General features: G+C 40.9%; 1 protein-coding gene across 2 annotated transcripts in view; it reads left to right on the top strand.

Annotated features, from left to right (window-relative positions):
* The window catches only part of IRS1 (insulin receptor substrate 1), a 60,161-nt gene that overhangs the window by 30,278 nt on the left and 12,606 nt on the right, over positions 1–17,277 (top strand). Inside the window, exon 2 of one of the 2 annotated variants that reach the window (XM_044241722.1) lies at positions 6,166–6,778. The exons of the other annotated variant lie outside the window; for it this stretch is intronic. The gene's annotated coding sequence lies outside the window, so the exon portion shown is untranslated. Of the gene's footprint in view, positions 1–6,165; positions 6,779–17,277 lie in introns of those variants that run through there. 2 annotated transcript variants of the gene reach the window in all.

Here is a 17,277-nt window from a genome sequence, read left to right as displayed (position 1 = left end):
CTAATGAACTAACCACTTCTAGAGTCTCTTCTTGATTATTCTCTCTCTATACTTATAACCAGGGACTGCTCCTCCCTCAGTTTTTGTTCAGCCTTGAAAATGTACATTTTGCAAAAGATGCAGGATTTCATGAAGTCCGTGAAAATGATGTTGAAGAACTGCTGGGATTTCTAAGTTGTCAGTGACAGGTACAGATCTAGCAGAATTAGATGAACCAACTATTGAAGAAACAAAAACTTAACGACTCCTGGGGTTCCTGCGTGGCTTCCTGGGTCAGTGAACCGTCTGACTCTTGCTCTCTACTCAGATTGTGATCCTCAGGGCCATGAGATCGAGCCCCACTTCTGGCACCCTGCTCAGCTCTGAGTCTGCTGGAGATACTCTCCCTCTTCCTCTGCCCCTCCCTCCCACCACCCTCTAAAATGAATAAATCTTTAAAACAAAAACAAAAAGATGATGACTTCCTTAGGGAATGGTAAAAATACAGGATTAAGAGAGGACCATGGGGGAAATGGATAAATATTTGAATATTTCTATAGATAGGATCTTTTTTATGATCATTCTGTACAAATCACAGAACTCAAAGATGAAATAGACAGGAAAGTATTCCAGAAAATGAATACTTTGATCACATGCTAAGACTTTTACGTGCTAAGACTTTGCCAGTAGATGCAACTAACATATTTTGTTTAAGATAGATAAAATGGCTTTTCTCATATATTTTAGTTTTAATATTTATAATATTTAAATTTCTGATACAAAATTCCATCAAAGTGCTTTTTGCTATAAAAATGGGATCCCTCTTTTAAGTGGATTTTACTTTTTTTAAATGGCCCTTATCTGGTACCAGTTATATTCAGCTGATGAAGACATTCTGTGTATTTCTTTTATGCATGTGACATAAGACAGTCATAAGGAGTCCTTCCCTTTTCCTGCCCAAATTTTGCAAAATAGAATCTATAGAAAATGCAGTTTCTCATTATTGAGTAGATAGGTAGGAAAATCCAGTGTACTTCAGTCTTGTGAGCCCAAGAAAGACCATTAGTGCTCATGGATTGTTTTTTAAAATTCGTTGGAACAGAATGATGCTAGCCACCTATATAGAAAACACAAGTATGTTGTCAATTCCACAGGGTCCCAGTAAAAATTCTTCCTGGCTCTTGCAACTGGATACGGATCCATCCATAGAAAGGACCTTGTAAAGATGTTTATCTGACAACAAGTAGCCATTCGTGAAGAGCTTGCTACGGGCCAGTTGATAAAATTTAAAATTTGTAAGAGTATTATCTCATGTCCAACTCCCATTTCAGCTCAACTTGTGTTTTTTGAGGTGAGTTAGAGTAGATTTTTTTCCTAAGAAAGGAATGGGAATCAATGAAGCCAGAGTATGAGGTAGAGCTAGATAGGGAGATCATTCAAGGGGAGGGAAATTAAAATACAAACAGATTTTCTTGGCTCTGGAGAGAATGACCAAGAAATGAAGTTTGTTTGATAGAGTTCTATCAAACTTCTTTTTTTTATATTATTTTGATAGAGTTCTAAGTACTCTGTTGATGGCATTCCGATAACCACCATTTCAGGGCAATGATGCAGTTAGATTTCAGGGAGTGCTTAATTAGTGTCCTATAGAAAACAGACTGCTGACCAGTTCTGATCTGCTCACACGTAGATGAGTATGAAGACTTTAAGAACTGCAACACAAAAGATAAATTGAAGAATCATTTGTGTACAGACATGGTGCTACAGATGGCCACCACGATCTGCTTTAACTCCTTCTGGATTCCTCTCAGTATCCTCATCCATTCTTTCTCTTTTTCCTGGTCTTCATGTTTCATTTGTGTGGAATACTTTCCATAGAAATTTAAAAATCCTTATTTTAAAATCTGATTCTTCGTAACATTCTTTTGGTGATTCTGTTGTTGCCAAGTGAAAGTGTACTTGTATTAGTGCAGTGAAGACAAAAGCAAAATATTGCTTAGAAAATCTGGTAGAGGGAGTAACCGCAGCATTTATTTTCAGATGAAATGGTATTGGATTGGGTGCTGTTAAAGTTTATCCGTGTTCTGTCTTTCATCATTTGGTATGAACTACAGAGTTATGTATAGGGATTTTCGTTTTATTGGTGTTTGAAGTTCATTTACTGTAAAACATTGATACAGATGCATTTTGAAGCCCTGATGACCAAGTGATGGGCCTAAAGATTGTCAAATGAAGTAGGACATGTTAATGCCCTGAGGCTCATTGTTGGTATTGATAATGAAGAGAATGGTAGCTTGGGTATAGTTTGAAATTTGATTCCAAAGTCGAAGTTTTTGTGAATGGAGGATTTATGTAGGGTCTTTTTTGATGGCATTTCAAGTTGATTTAGAATGATTAGGAGTATAATAATGAATAATTCCAGGTGGAGTAAAACTTATATCATAGAAACCAAGACAAAAAGACCATAAAAATGTTGATACCTGGGCCATTAGAACTCAAATGCGCGATGATCTAATACTTTGGATTGCTGGTGCTAGAGAAGAAGAAAAACTGTTTCTCTTGCTGTTTTGCTTTTGGAAAGAACATGGCATCTTTTTAAAAATACCCTTGGAATTCAAGCTTGCTGGATTGCTCATTTCATTTTCACGTTGGCATTAAAGGGGGTAACCACTGGGATCTGAAATGTGGCATCTATGGCACTTTTTGTGGCTTTTGTTTGTAATATTTTTGTCAGAAATGTGGGTAGCAGCCTTTCAGGGAGCCTTAATACAGGACTCTCAGAATTTTGCATAATTTCAGGACTGAAGAAACCACACCATGGTATAAAAAGAAAAACCCCAAAAATGTAGTAATTTGAATAAAAAGGAACCCAAAATAGGATGGTACGGGAAATGTTTAGGGGATGATGAGTTAAAACTAACAAGACTCTCCAGTATAAGGCTGGTAGCTGTATTTCTTAATGCCAGCCATTTTCCCTCCTTCTCTTCAAGGGTATTGTCTCTTCTCCTTTTGTTTTTCCATTCAGAAAATTTCTGTACATTCTTAACTATAAAAGCATTTAAGGGGCACCTGGGTGGCTCAGTGGGTTAAGCCACTGCCTTTGGCTCAGCTCATGATCTCAGGGTCCTGGGATTGAGCCCTGCATCGGGCTCCCTGCTCAGTGTGGAGTCTGCTTTTCCCTCTCCCTCTGCCTGCCTGTCTACCTACTTATGATCTCTTTCAAATAAGTGAATAAAGTCTTTAAAAAATAAATAAAAATAAAAGCATTTAAAAGAAGAGGGGCGCCTGGGTGCCTCATTTCGCTAAGCGTCTGACTCTGATTTCTGCTCAGATCATGATCTCAAGGTCATGAGATTGAGCCCCCTGTCAGGCTCCACATTTAGTGAAGAGTCTGCTTGAAATTCTCCCTCTCCCTCTGCCCCTCCTCTCCCACTTCCAATAAATAAATAAATCTTTAAAAAATTAAAAAAGCATTTAAATGAAGATAATGACACAGAATGCTCTAAGTTAGTCTTACTCTCTTCTGGATGATCAAAATAGTATTATAATATTTTGTAAGAATAACAAATACATATTTATCCTTGATGGACTCCTTGTTAGCTGTTGGCTTGCCTGATTTCCTTGCATTAGAAAGGTATTCATACTTGTAGGGTTGTTACTCTGAGCCAATCTGGATATTATGTATGGTCCCCTTTGTGTTTTTACTCCTGACTTACAGTAAAATATGTAATTCTACTTTACACTACATAAGGGATTGACAGACTAGAGCCTGTGGGCTAAAATCTGGCTGTTGGTTGTCTTTTAGAATTTTATGGGGATAGAGCCACACTGTTTCTTTATGTATTGTCTGGCTGCTTTCGAGCTGTAAGAGCAGAATGGAGTTGTTTCCATAGAGATTGTAGGTAGAGATGGGAGGTGAAACTTATATTGTGAGCGCTCTTTAGTTATTTTGTGTATTTCTGTGGGCTCATGGCATTTTAGACGGCTGTACCACAGGAGGCATGAACTGTGTGTCTTTAACGTGACATCTCTCATGACTTCCCAGAGAATCCTGGGCCATGATTCCAAGTCAGGATGCCACCTTCAAATGGAGAATAGTGCCTTTTTATAGTCACTAAGGGAAAGGTTTTTAAAAACGTAACTAAATGAATAAATCGTACCAAATTTGAATGTGTCGTTTCTGAAGAGTAACGATTGCCAGTTGTTGAAGGAAAGTGAACCTTAGGGAGACTTCTAGTTTGTATTTGGAGTGTTTCTGTAGGAACAAGGCCTGGCTAGATACAGGGCTACAGATCCACCTTCATACTGATGAATCATCCTAGTCCTGTTTTATATGTTTCTCGGATAATCAGGATGAAGTGTCTGACTGGTGTGTGATCCAGTACAGGGGTCTTTGCTAAAATTAATGAGAAACTTTAACTTTCCTATAGTTTATGATTCAACATAGTAGCACTGGGCAACCTCTGTTCGTGACTATGCTTACTGCTCAGTCATAATTTCTAAATTGCACTCATGAAATAGTTACTCAAGATTCAAGAGTCACGGTTCCTAATTGAATTGGGTTAAACAGTGCTTTGTTGGGTAGATTCCTTGGATTTGGAGAATTTCAGGTTTATTGGAATATCTATAAATTCTTAGTTCGGTTCAAATGTTAGGAGCTGTATGGTCCACAGTTTGGGTTCTTTGTGAAATTTCTTTGAAACCTCAGCCAGCCTGTATTCAGTATAAGGTGTGATAAGAAGCAAAACTTTGTCACTGTGAACAGCAGTTGACTGGTGTGGCAGAGGTGGCTGCTAAGAATTAATAAGAAGGTATCAGGGACAAAATGGTTCATTTCCAGCTTTTTCTGAGGCTTCCGTCTCAGTAACTGGTTTAGAATGGCTTAGTAGAACTCATAACCATCGGACTGTGTATGGTGCCATTCACAGGGCTGTTTTCACACAAACAGAGGTATAAATAGCGCCCCCTATAGTTGTCCATCCTAACCTCCTTACAACAAACACCAAATTAATACCAAAACACATTCCAAAGCTATTATGTCGTTGTTTTAGTTAAATTACCTGGAGAGCTGGATTTTATTGTCCTGCTTTGCTCATTAAAGCTGAGAGTTAAGGGGCACCTTCAGAAACCTTAACTCAGATAAGGTTTGGACTCTCGGTTTCGGCGGGGGTCATGATCTCAGAGTCATGAGATGGGGCCCCGGGGCCTGACTCCCCGACTCAGCTTGCTTGAAAGAGTCTCTCCCTCTGCCCCTCCCCCCTCATTCACAGGCTCTCGCTCCAAAATAAATAAATAAATCTTTAAAAATAAAGAAGGTAAAACTGGGAGTTGAGAACTGGCATTGTGTGTAGTAGGTTCACACTCCTGCTAGTTAGGTGGTGCAGCTTGCTGCAGAAGTCAGCTTGATTCTAAGTTTAACTTCACATCCTGAGCCAGCAGTGAAACCTAGAAGTATTGGTTTTCAGGGAAGCAGTGTGGAAAACCTCAGCATTTCCTGCCTGTCTGTCTAAATGCACATGCATGAGTCCACTACTCTGGGGAGCCCTGAGCTGCTGGTCAAGGGCTCACAAGATGGGACTCAGCCGTCAGAAGTCTTTGCCCCCAAGGCTTCTAGTGAGGGTAGAGGACAGCACTTTGGGCTTCGGCTAGCTTCAAGGACAACTGTTCAAGTTTTGTTCTTACAGTGTCTTTTCAACAAGGAATTACTGGGCGTCTAATAAAAGTGCAGAATTTGGGGCACCTGGGTGCCTCGTGGGTTGAGGCCTCTGCCTTCAGCTCAGGTCATTATCTCAGGGTCCTGGGATCAAGCCCTGCAATGGGCTTTCTGCTTAGCAGGGAGTCTACTTCCTCCTCTCTCTCTGCCTGCTAATCTGCCTACTTGTGATCTCTGTCAAATAAATAAATAAAAATCTTTAAAAAAAAAAAGTGCAGAATTTACTTAATTAAAAAAAAAGATTTTATTTATTTATTTGACAGAAAGAGTGAGCACAAGCAGGGGGAGCAGCAGAGGGAGAGGGAGAAGCAGGCTCTCTGCTGAGAGAGCTGATTGGGGCTCAATCCTAGGACTCTGAGATCATGACCAGAGCCGAAGGCAGATGCTTAACTGACTGAGCCACCCAGGTGCCCCAAAGTTGAGAATTTAATTAAAAAATAACAAAACAAAAAAAACCCTCATTTTTTTTCTAGGTTGATTCAGAAGTGGGAAGAAGGAGGTGCTGGAGGGATTCACCATTTAGGCAGTGTCTGCAGGGCACGGAAGTGGACTCCTTCATACGTGCCCAGATCTCGACCAGCTGTGTACTTGTTCATCTTTCACGGGGGTGAGGGTTTTCCTCTGACGTAGAGACATTCCAGATGGACCAGAGTGTAAATGCCAGGTTACATTTTTAGGGGCTTACTAATGGAGCCACAGCAGATTAAGAGGGAGGGAAAAAAAAAAAAAAGTATGACTGCATCTATTTGTAGGGAAGTGTGGACCGGATACCATTAGATTAGCTCTTTGTGAGACCCTCTTTTATTGACATTTTATAAACTCGCTGGGTATTTTCAGCTCTCTCCAAGGAATAGAAAGTTAGATTCTTAATGTCACCTTTTGTTGAAATAATATTTCAGGCGACCTTTTAGTAAAGCTGCTTATTGAATCTTGGTTTTAAAATTAATTGTTAATCTTGTCTTAGGGCGAAAAAACAATGCAAGGGAAAAAACAAATTTAATTTGTGCAATTAGAAGACTTGTTTGAAGGGTGGGCTTCCTCTGTGAGTGACTTTTCTTTCTCATCCAAGCCTGTGGACATGTTCAAACAGCACAAGGTCAAAGCATTTCAGTTGTATTTTCATGGTTTGGTTATTCAGGGCACTGGTGCCATATTTAGGTCTTATTGTGACTTTTGATTCTTTTGTGTTTTCTCTAGTGTTAAGAAAGCCCCATGTTTTAAATTGTAATAAAAAAAATGGATTTTGTTTGTCTTTTCCGGATTTTTGAAATAAGAAGTTGCTATGTTGCTTTTCATTCAGTTTTTAAATGCATTTGAAAACGTGTATCTGCTTTGATCATAATAGTCCTCTTCTGCTTACATAATCTCATTCAGCCTTAGTGAGGAAATACATTTTACTGCATATCAACATTTTACTGTATTATAGGAAGTGCTACAGAGTTTGGAATGTAACTTGCTTCAGCTGCTGTTGGTGGTTAATGGTTCAGGACATTCGCCAGCTGCCCTGGTTTGTGGCAATGTCAAAACCTTTGTAACTTAGGACTCAAGAGCCCAGTACTTAGTTGCCCCTTTATTAAATGCAGGTGCCATGTTTAGAAGTTCCTTTGCTCCAGACCTCCATAAAAGTTTTCTCTGCAGAAAATGTTTTGCTTTGTAGAAAGAACATTTTGCCATTTACCAACATGGCATCATAAAAATACGGCAACTTTATCTCAGATTTATAAATAAGCATTTGGATCTGGCTTTCAAAACCACATGGATGCCTAATGATTATTACTTGCTAGTTGTGACATTTATTTGTGCTTTGAGCCCTGTGTAATATTTTTCCCCCTGAAATAGCCAGTTTGGGGTATTAGGGCTTATTTTTTCATTATTCCCCATTGGGCCTCTCTGAGTCATATTCTGGGAACAAACAGAAGTGAATGTATAATTGTAGAGCCTCTCTTATTCCACAGTTACTGGATAAAATAATTTCTAATGTGCATTGAGTGTCTTTGTTAGAGCAGTTTACAAAACCGTCTTCCAGACAATCCCCATATCTCTCATTAGTTTCAAAAATTCCACATCCTTGGACATTTTAAGAACCTTGGATTGTGTCCTATCTGGATAATTGTGGGGGTTGTTCTCATTTGCATCTGCTAATTTAAGGTCATCCCTTTCCTGCCACCTTTTCCTTTTTACTCTCTATAAACATTATGCTCATTGTGTTTCATTTCCATATTTCTGGCAGTATATGATCTAGACACATAGAGATATTTTAGAAAATATGTAAATCATCCCAGCCTTTTGGAAACCAAGAAAGGGATGAAAGTAATAGTCTGCTACATTGTAATTATTGCTCTATCACAGCAGAATTTAACCCCATATGGTAAAACTTCTATCCAAATCTGAAGAGTCCCATTTAGACATTCAAACTTCCCATGTTTCCAGGATCCATAGTTGTATATTGAAGAAATATTTAGGCTAAAAGGGAATGTAACATTCTTTTTAATATTTTGAAAAAGTACATTTATGATTTTTTTTTTTTTTGTAATTTCAAAGTACTCATTGGGAATGCCTGGTGGCTCCCTTGACTAAGCATCTGCCTTCGGCTCAGGTCATGATCCTAGGATGAGTCCCACATTGGGCTCCTTGCTCAGCGGGGAGTCTGCTTCTCCCTCTGCTGCTCCACCGGCTTGTGCGGTCTCTCTCTTTGACAAAGAAATAAATAAAAACCTTAAAACAAAAAAAAAAGTACTCATTGGGTGTTCTGGTCATGGTGGCAGACTAATGGTAGAGTTGGTTTTCCTAGCAATGTAAACATTTTTGCTTTTGTCTGTGCTTCTCAAGTATTATTTAAAATTATTTGTGTAGAAATAAACCATTTCATTTCTATGACATTCATTGGCCAGTGTCATGAAGGTAAAAATAAAAGAGCTTTCATACATGAGCCATGAAAGCTGAAGAGTTTTTTTTTTAAGAGTTTTTATTTATTTGAAAGAGAATGAGAGAGAGAGAGAGCACATGAGAGGGGGGAGGGTCTGAGGGAGAAGCAGACTCCCTGCTGAGCAAGGAGCCCCATGTAGGACTGGATCCTGGGACTCCAGGATCATGACCGGAGCCAAAGGCAGTCCCTTAACCAATGGAGCCACCCAGGTATCCCTGAAGAATGGTTTTCTGAATTCAGATTGAGTCTGAATAATTAGGGGATGAAGACTGCTGTCCCCACTCTTGATTCTCTCTTCCCACCCACCCATAAATAAATAAATAAACAAATAAATAAATAAATTCATTTTCCTTCAAAATCTGAGCGACAATAATTCTTTTGACATATAAATTATATGCCAAATTATAAATTATCGGTGCATTAACCTCTTATTAACCACAGTATGAAATAAGATCTGCATATTTTCTGATCCTAAGTTTGGGAAACATAGGGCTAAAGAAAATGTGAAGGCTCTGAAATCTGGAGGGAGATACTTCCTAAAAGTCGTTAGCCACGGAACCTTCTTTCTTGTGGGGCTCACGATTGAATGTGTTTGGTACTGCCGGCTTACTGCCTGCCCAGAACTCGGTTTGCAGGAGTGCGTGGATTTGGGGCACCCATCTTCCTCCCTTATGGAAGCTTCTTACCTTGTATGTTGCAGTTTCCCCGCAATGTCAGTATGACTTGTCGTTGTCATGACCCATTCATGGTAGTACTTTATAAATAGACAAATATATGTATGCTTCTCGTACACACCCTTCATCATTGAAAGCAAATACACAGGCACTGAGACCTGTCTTTGGCTATCGAGATGGCTGCGTTCTCAGAAGCCTGTTAAGGGAAGGAGGAACCGTTATATTTTACAGGAGGCAATTAGGGGCTTCCCTAGAATTCCATCCCAGTTGTGGTTTGGACCATTGCATTTGAATTCACACTGCTGTCGCAATGCATCGATAAGGAGGTAATTGATCAATAAGTCATCAGATTTCTGAAACTATCTTTACTTGTATTCTAAAGGTGCAATATATTAGTTCTGTGTATTCATCCTCATAAACCTGCCAACGTGTGTTAACACTCAGAGCTTTGGTTGTCAGGACATTGACTTGTCGTATGGTGAATGTTTTCCAACAGCCCCTAGTAACTTTTGGGCGATGGTTGGCTGACCTAAGAAGCGTATCCAGGATTGTTTCACCACCTTCAGTGAGCTCATTCATGCCAGATTGGAACATCAAAATTTTCTCAGTAAGATGAACTTGCTGATTCACCTTGGCTCATTCCTCAGGCATGTGGGTATAGGATAAATGCTTTCTTAATGACCGTTCGGGACAGCCAGCTCTTTTATCTGCCGGAACTTACTGGCTCTCTTACCATCCATATTAATTGGCGACACCTGATGGAAGTGAGCTTGTGTTGTAGTTTAAAAGGTATCTTAGAATGAAGTATCTCCTTTTCTACGGACACCTGGAAGTACATGTGTGAGGTCTGTAGCTGGACATTGTGTTTTGAAGACTTTCTACCAATTGCTAATGTCTTGAAAACGTAACAGAATGTTAGAGATTTGACTCCTCCCTGCTCCGTGTCCACCTCCATGTGTTGCGATGGGGAGACCGTGATTTTCGGGTTAGCTTTTTGTGGCATTCGTGCTTCAAGCTCGATGGCAGAGATTTAAAAACTGGCTGTTGCGATGGAGCCACCCAGTTTTCTAAGCCTGGGTAGCAGTAATGAGGCTGATGGGTATTTATGGTGGCACTCATTGACAGGGAGAAGCTATTAAGGGAAAGTTTAAAAAAAAAAAAAAAGTGGGAGGGGGAGGGGAAGCAAGGGATGAAGGGACAGAGTGTGTCTAATAATGACATCCCCTGTCACCCACACTTGGTGCCCCCCCAAGTTCAACATGCAGAGCTTTCGGACTGTTTTTGATTTGTTAAACCACTCTGCCGTGGGGAACACACACTCGGCCGAGGTGCTGTTTTGAAGGTTACATACATGTTTTAGAGTTTTCTGTAAACAGAGATAATTAACACAATTACAGTTCTCCGCTTGAGCCGTGTAGATCAGTTGCTGCCAACTAGAATAAGGACACTGAAGCTCTGTTTATGTGTAAACCGTATAATGTCTTAAAGCTAACGTCATTGTTTTCCTCTCCTTGAGTACAGTGTGTTTTGATCGACATAGGGAATATTTTTAAAAAGTGGATGTCTAAGAATGTAAACAGTTGGAAAGGGAGATGCAGCTGTTGACGATTTACTTTTCAGTCTTCTGTTCTTTGGTGGCTGCTAATATCAAAGGACTTTTCTTTACCTATTATATAGTGTATGGCTTATGACGATATGTATGCTCTTCCTGGTTTTATTTTGGTTTTCTAAATAAAGGACGGAAAGCCTGAATGAAAAGTAGTTGGATAAAAATATCCCCCCACAGACTGGAGCCTGCACTGGGAGCCCTGGGCCAGAAGAGCCTACAGTCTTGAGAGGGGACGGGGTTCCTATTTTATGGGGCCCATAAATGTCAGGCCTTGCGCTTTACCTTTCCGCTCTGTTTGTGTGTGTTTGTCAGAATCTATTAGTCACACCCAGTTGCTTGCGTCTACCACTGTCTAGACTCTTCAAGAAATGAGCGATTTCATGTTTAGTGTTTTTACGGGAGGGCCGGTAACAAGGGATAAAAGCGTACTTCTATGATGGCAATCTCTTTGGCAGACTGTTTTCCGGAAGCAGAGCTCTTTCTGATACCCAGGTGCCTGCTGTGCAAAATGGTGTTTTAGCTGATTCCATGTAGACTTATCCGAGTGGCATTTTGCTATGTAATTTCTCATTACCTTCTGTAAACAACGGAGCTTACCCCCATTTCCTGTTACAAAAATAACTCTGTCTATTCCGGTGGACTGTGTTTAGATGACAGGCTTGCCATACTTCCCCCCATGCTTTTTCTAGCATTGTCTGTAAATCTGTGGTCACGTGCATGGATTCTGAAACCTGGTGGCCCTGTTTACTTAGGTTCAAGATCTTGAGGAATTTACTCTCCTTTCCAAACCTCAGTTTCTCAGTTTTAAAACAGGAATAATAGTGCAACCTCAGGATGGTCATGAGGATTAGATGCAATAATGGGCACTCAAACTCCTAACATAGTGGCTGACATGGAACAAACGTTGGGTGTGTTGCTGATGGGGACTCTGTGTGTGTGTGTGTGTGTGTGTGTGTGTGAGATGTGTTACATATCACACCCTCTCCCCAGGAGTGGTTTTACTCAAATATTCAGGGAGGGAGGAGGATACAAGTAAAATTTGAAAACAATTATAATCAATATAAAATTAGCTTTATTTTCTAAGTCCTGTTTAATTTGTAGTATTAAAAAATAGATTGAAATTTTTAAAAAAATAATTATCAAAAGGGGGACAATACTTTTAAAAGGCTAACAAATGCCTACTTACTGTTAAATGTAGGGGAAACCACAAAAACTTAAGAGCCATTTTTCTTTACCTAAAATCACTTTTTAAAAAATAATTGTATTTATTTATTTATTTGAGAGAGAGGAGGGGAGAGACACAGGGGGAGGGATAGAGAGTCTCAAGCAGACTCCGTGCTGAGTGTGGAGCCCGATGCAGGGCTCAATCTCATGACCCTGAGATCATGACCTGAGATGAAACCAAGAGTTGGATGATTAACTGACTGGGCGCCCCTAAAATTCCACTTATTCAAGTCATATGGGCCTTAGAATATGTGTGTATGTGCATCTGGTTTTCTTATATATGCCTTAATATCTATAAACAGTTATTTATTGAGTGCCAATTATGTATGAAACACAGTGATAAATCAGGTAGAACTGGAGATCACAAGTGTCCAGAACAATTTGGCAAATGATGTTAATCAAACAAGTTTATTCACAGTCAGAAAAAATTAAATTTTGTGGCATATGGAGAATATAGTATGATTGTACCATTCCTAGATACAATTTTACCTTTCAGCTAATGAAGTATAAAAATTCAGGTTATAAATGTTTGGGGTGCTGAGATACTTGGGTGGCTCAGTCAGTTGAGCATCTGACTCTTGATTTCTGCTTAGATCATGATCTCAGGGTCATGAGATCGAGCCCCCTGTTGGGCTCTGAGCTCAGCATAGTGTCTGCTTGTCCCTCTCCCTCTGCTTCTTCCCCCGCTTGCACACACATCCTCACAACAACCCAGTGCCCAGCTAGGTGGGCACTTTTATCACCGTTTTACCAGGAACAGCAGCTCAGTGATGTTGATCGAATGCCTGAGTGCTGGGGGGTTCTAGGGTCTTACCCCCATCAGGTAGCTGGAAGGATAAGTGACTTGTGGGCAGTTCCCCTTCCTGCTGTATCTGGTAACCCTTGATGAAATGTATTTTCCTTCTTACCCCACTTGCTTAGGAAATTAACTCATGTGAATTGCATAGCATGTGAATTGTGCTCCCCAGCCCTGGTTTTAGAATTAGGTCTTGGGGTGTATCTCTGGCCACCCCTTGTTCCTTTCATTTCCTAAAGCCATTAGAAACCTCTCCTTGCCTCCCTGGGGCTTGTCTTCCAGACCAGTAAAGCTGCAACTCCTGGTCAGAGCAGCGGGTCAGGCCCAGTGAACGAAATTGCCTTCAAATAATGAAGAGCTTGGCACTGCTGTGAAGCTTCATTGAGGTGAAAATGGAACCTTGTAGTAACTAACTTGCTAATAAGTTGCACGGAAGGGCATGCTCTTGATCCGAGGCGGTTTGCCTTCTTCTCGTTTGCTGCTGTCTGTTAGTGTGAATGGAAGTTACTGGTACCCACAGACCATCCTTCCGTGCTCAGGATATCCACATTTTGATACCTTGGAGTCATGATGGCTTTGCCGCTTCCCCAGATGCAGAATGTCCTGCTTCTGGATCTTGCTCTGCACGCATCCTAGGGTCCTGGGGTCCTGGGGATGAGATCCGTGCACGTAGAGTCAGCCTTTCTCTACAGAAACATTAGGGAGGATAGATTAATGCTTGGTGGAAAAATGGGAGCATATTTTAATATCAGTACTTTCAATGCTTCCAAGTTGAAGGTGTTGCAGATTGCAGTAAGCATTTAATTGTTTATGTCGATTCTACTCCTGTATTCGAGAGGAGATCTGCATTGGCAGTCTGGTGGCTTTTTCTACCTGTTGGTCCCCTCAAATAATAAAGACAGGGAGTTAAGAACTAACCTCCTGTTTGTGCCTTGAGGTTTATTTGGTAAAAGACAGCTGGAAGGCAGGGTGTCTGTATTCCTTTGGGTCGTGGTAAATGCTTGTTTATTTTGGTTCTAGCATCTGTGAGCTAACACACATGGCCCTGCTCACTTCCTCTTGACTGGGACCTCCAGACATCAAAGCAATTTGCATCAGTGTTTTAAAGAGATAGAAATGTAGTGGATCACAGTTTACAGCCCTCTTTTTCAGTCCAACTGTCTTCAGTCTCCTGCAACCTGAACACTAAGCAGGTGGAAACCCATCAGTGTGGAGTCTTCCCAGTATCTTCTTTGCGGTTACCCCCATCCCTCCTGTGTTTTTCAGGAGCCCTGACATGGAGGTTTCTCATTCTTGTCTAGTTAACTCTTTTAGAACTTTTATGCCTGGAAATTTTTCTTTGTGTTTCAGTTCAAAACTGCTGCTGTAATTTAAGCTCAATTACCCTACTGAGGTGGAGAACAAATGACTTACCATGTAGTCTTCCTTAAAGTCCCCAGTTAAGCCCTCTTACTCTTCTTTTACTGAAATTAAATAGTATGTTTCCCCTTTTCTTCAAGGCTCTTTCCTCCTTTGCTGCTCAGAATGTGGTCCCCAGACCAGCAGCATTGGGGTCACCTGGCAGCAGGTTGAACTTGGGCCCTCCCACAAACCTGGTGCATCAGAATCTGCATTTTAACAAAACCCCCGAGAGATCCTAAGCACATTAAAGTCTGAGAAGGACTATTCTGTTTTATTGCTTCATAATTTAGTAATTTCCTATATACTTTTCTCTAGTATACCTGAAGAGTGGAGACCAAAGCTAGATATGGTATTGTAAATACGTGGAAATACCTATGTTTATCTATATCTCAAATCCCTATTAATTTGATACCTATGCTATTATAACAATTTTGGACCAAATTGATGTGTATTCTTCATTTACAATAAATTAGTAGTCTTCAGAGACTTTTGGGGGTCTTTTCTGCTATAGGTTTGCCCCTTTTATCTAGTGGAAGTCCCCATTGTATAGTTGAATGACTTGGCTGCTACGAATCTTGCTTTGCATCCTCATTGGGTATCACCTTGTTTTTCCTCCGTGGGGGATCATTTCTTTTGGGGGGGGGCTCTTTCCTTCTCTCAGTAATTGGGCTATCAAGATTTTAATGACTATTGGTTAGAAAGAGGACTATTGGGTGAGGAGACCCCAAATTTTTCCTCAGTGCTACTCTTCACCAGTGTCATGGGCTCAGGCAACATGATTCTAACTCTTCACCATAACCATATGATCAAGGAAGTCCCCCTAATACCAGATGTAGGACTACTTTGATTGTTCTGTTTATATTAATCTACGAACCCTTTCTACCATGACTTGGTCACACAGTGGATGTCACCTGTTGAAATGGGAATGGAGCATCTAAAAGAAAAGTTGGTATGATTGCCACCCAGTTGCATATTTTCATTAGTCCTTATACTACCCTTCCCATCAGCTTATTGACTTCTGTCGAATGGATCTCAAGTCACCTTCCTTTAATTCCCTCTAGCTATGCATTAAATGAGGAACTCAGCAAGGATCTGGCTGCTCTTCATCCTTGCACTTCTGTTTGGAAGACTCTGGGAAGGTCTTTTTTTCTACTGGAAGCTCTGTGGGGAGCATCCAGCAGAAATGATGTGTGTGAAGTCAGTGGCTGTGTTTAGAGGCTCTGTTCGGTGCTGCTGATGGTTGGGAATGAGGAGAGTTCAGGGTGGAAGGGCAGGAAGGAAGAGAGGCATCTCCTAAGAATGAGATTTGACGTGGACACTTACGTAGTCACGCTCTTCCTTATACTGTTCAGGAAGGAAAGTAACCAAAGGAAGAGACAGACCACTGCCCATTTGTGACATGGTTTTGTGGGAAAAACGTAAGGCAGTTTTTGAACAGAATTAAGCAAAGTGCACCATAAGTATGTTAATTAAATGATAATTATAGCCTGTCTGCTGTTGGGTAGTAATGGTGGAATTGTGTGGTTGGATTTTACTCTGAAGGCATTCTGTCAGCTAAGGTGTGGAAAGAATAGAAGCTATTGTTTTCCTTATGAACTTTCCTTAAGAAGCTATTGTTTTCCTTCTGTGGCTTTATTTCAGGAGTATTTGTTCTTATTACCGTTACCTTTGGGTGCCATCTGAAAAGCTTCATACTTAACCACCTGGAACTCAACTTGTTTTTTCTGTCCATTGTCTGATTTTTAGAGTTTTGAACCCTGCAGACTCTTCATTGATGACGGTCTCTGTGCCCTGCCCCCCACCCAGCTATTTTTCTAGTTTAAGTTTTAGGGAAAACAGACCCAAAAAGTATCCTTCTGGAGAGACATCCTTTTTTTTTTTTTTTCAAGATTTTATTTATTTATTTGGCAGACAGAGCACAAGTAGGCAGAGAGGCAGGCAGAGAGAGAAGGGGAAGCAGGCTCCCCGCTGAGCAGAGAGCCCTACTCGGGCTGGATCCCAGGACCCTGGGATCATGACCTGAGCTGAAGGCAGAGACTTTAACCCACTGAGCCACCTGGGTGCCCCTGGAAAGACATCTTATACTTAGAAACAGCAACTGAAATTTCTATCTTGAACTTTGACTTTTTTTTTTTTTTTTTTAAATAAACCATCTTCCAAGGTGAGTCTTTCACAAAGTGAAAAAAATCTCTAGGCAATAGTATTCTGACTTAGGAGTCACCTCTTAGAGAGCAAAGTTAGTGGGTTTATTTTAAAAAGTTGACTAATTCTGGAATAGAGGGGACCTAGTTCTTAACTTCCATTTACTCCCAGATACTTGAGGACATTGAGCATGACTAATAGTCACCAATAACAGAAGGAAAGTCTCTTCTTTCTCACTGAGTTTTACAAATGATCATGAGGACTAGATATTTTCTGCATTTCACTAAAATGGTGGAGGCAAAGCGAGGTCGAGTGACTTGGCCAAGACCATCCGCAAAGCACTGGCTTGGTGGGATGAGATTCAAGCTTGGGAGTAATCAAGGGCATCTCCCCGGGGGGTCCATCTCTCATGGTCAGTGTAGATGGAGCAGCTTCACACCTGTGAGTCTTCCCCAGACACTGTTGCGTTGGCCTCCACCATGCCTGGTATTCTCCTTGCTTTAGTCACTGCGTTTGTGTTGTGTCTAGACATCCCTGTTTTCCTGTGGACGAGGGACAAAGGGAAACGTGGGCCTGGACTGGTTCATCAGATCGGCTGTCTTCTGGTCAAAAAGGAAGGGAGTGGGATGCAGGAGAAGTAAATTTCTAGCAGTGACAAATGGGGAAAGGCCAGAAGCATGGAGTGTAGCCATTGGGATTCTGAGGTATGGCCGTCATAAATAAAGGAAGGTCTTGGAACAGGAACACCTACCTCTTCCCTCACTCTCATCCACAGAACTGATGGGGACCCTAGAGACAGTCAGCAAGCGTATT

The sequence above is a fragment of the Neovison vison genome, chromosome 3, assembly GCF_020171115.1.
Source record: "Neovison vison isolate M4711 chromosome 3, ASM_NN_V1, whole genome shotgun sequence".
Lineage (NCBI taxonomy): Eukaryota > Metazoa > Chordata > Mammalia > Carnivora > Mustelidae > Neogale > Neogale vison.
The sequence above is the reverse complement of the archived record's forward strand: the minus strand, read 5'-3'. Positions and strand labels throughout refer to the sequence as shown.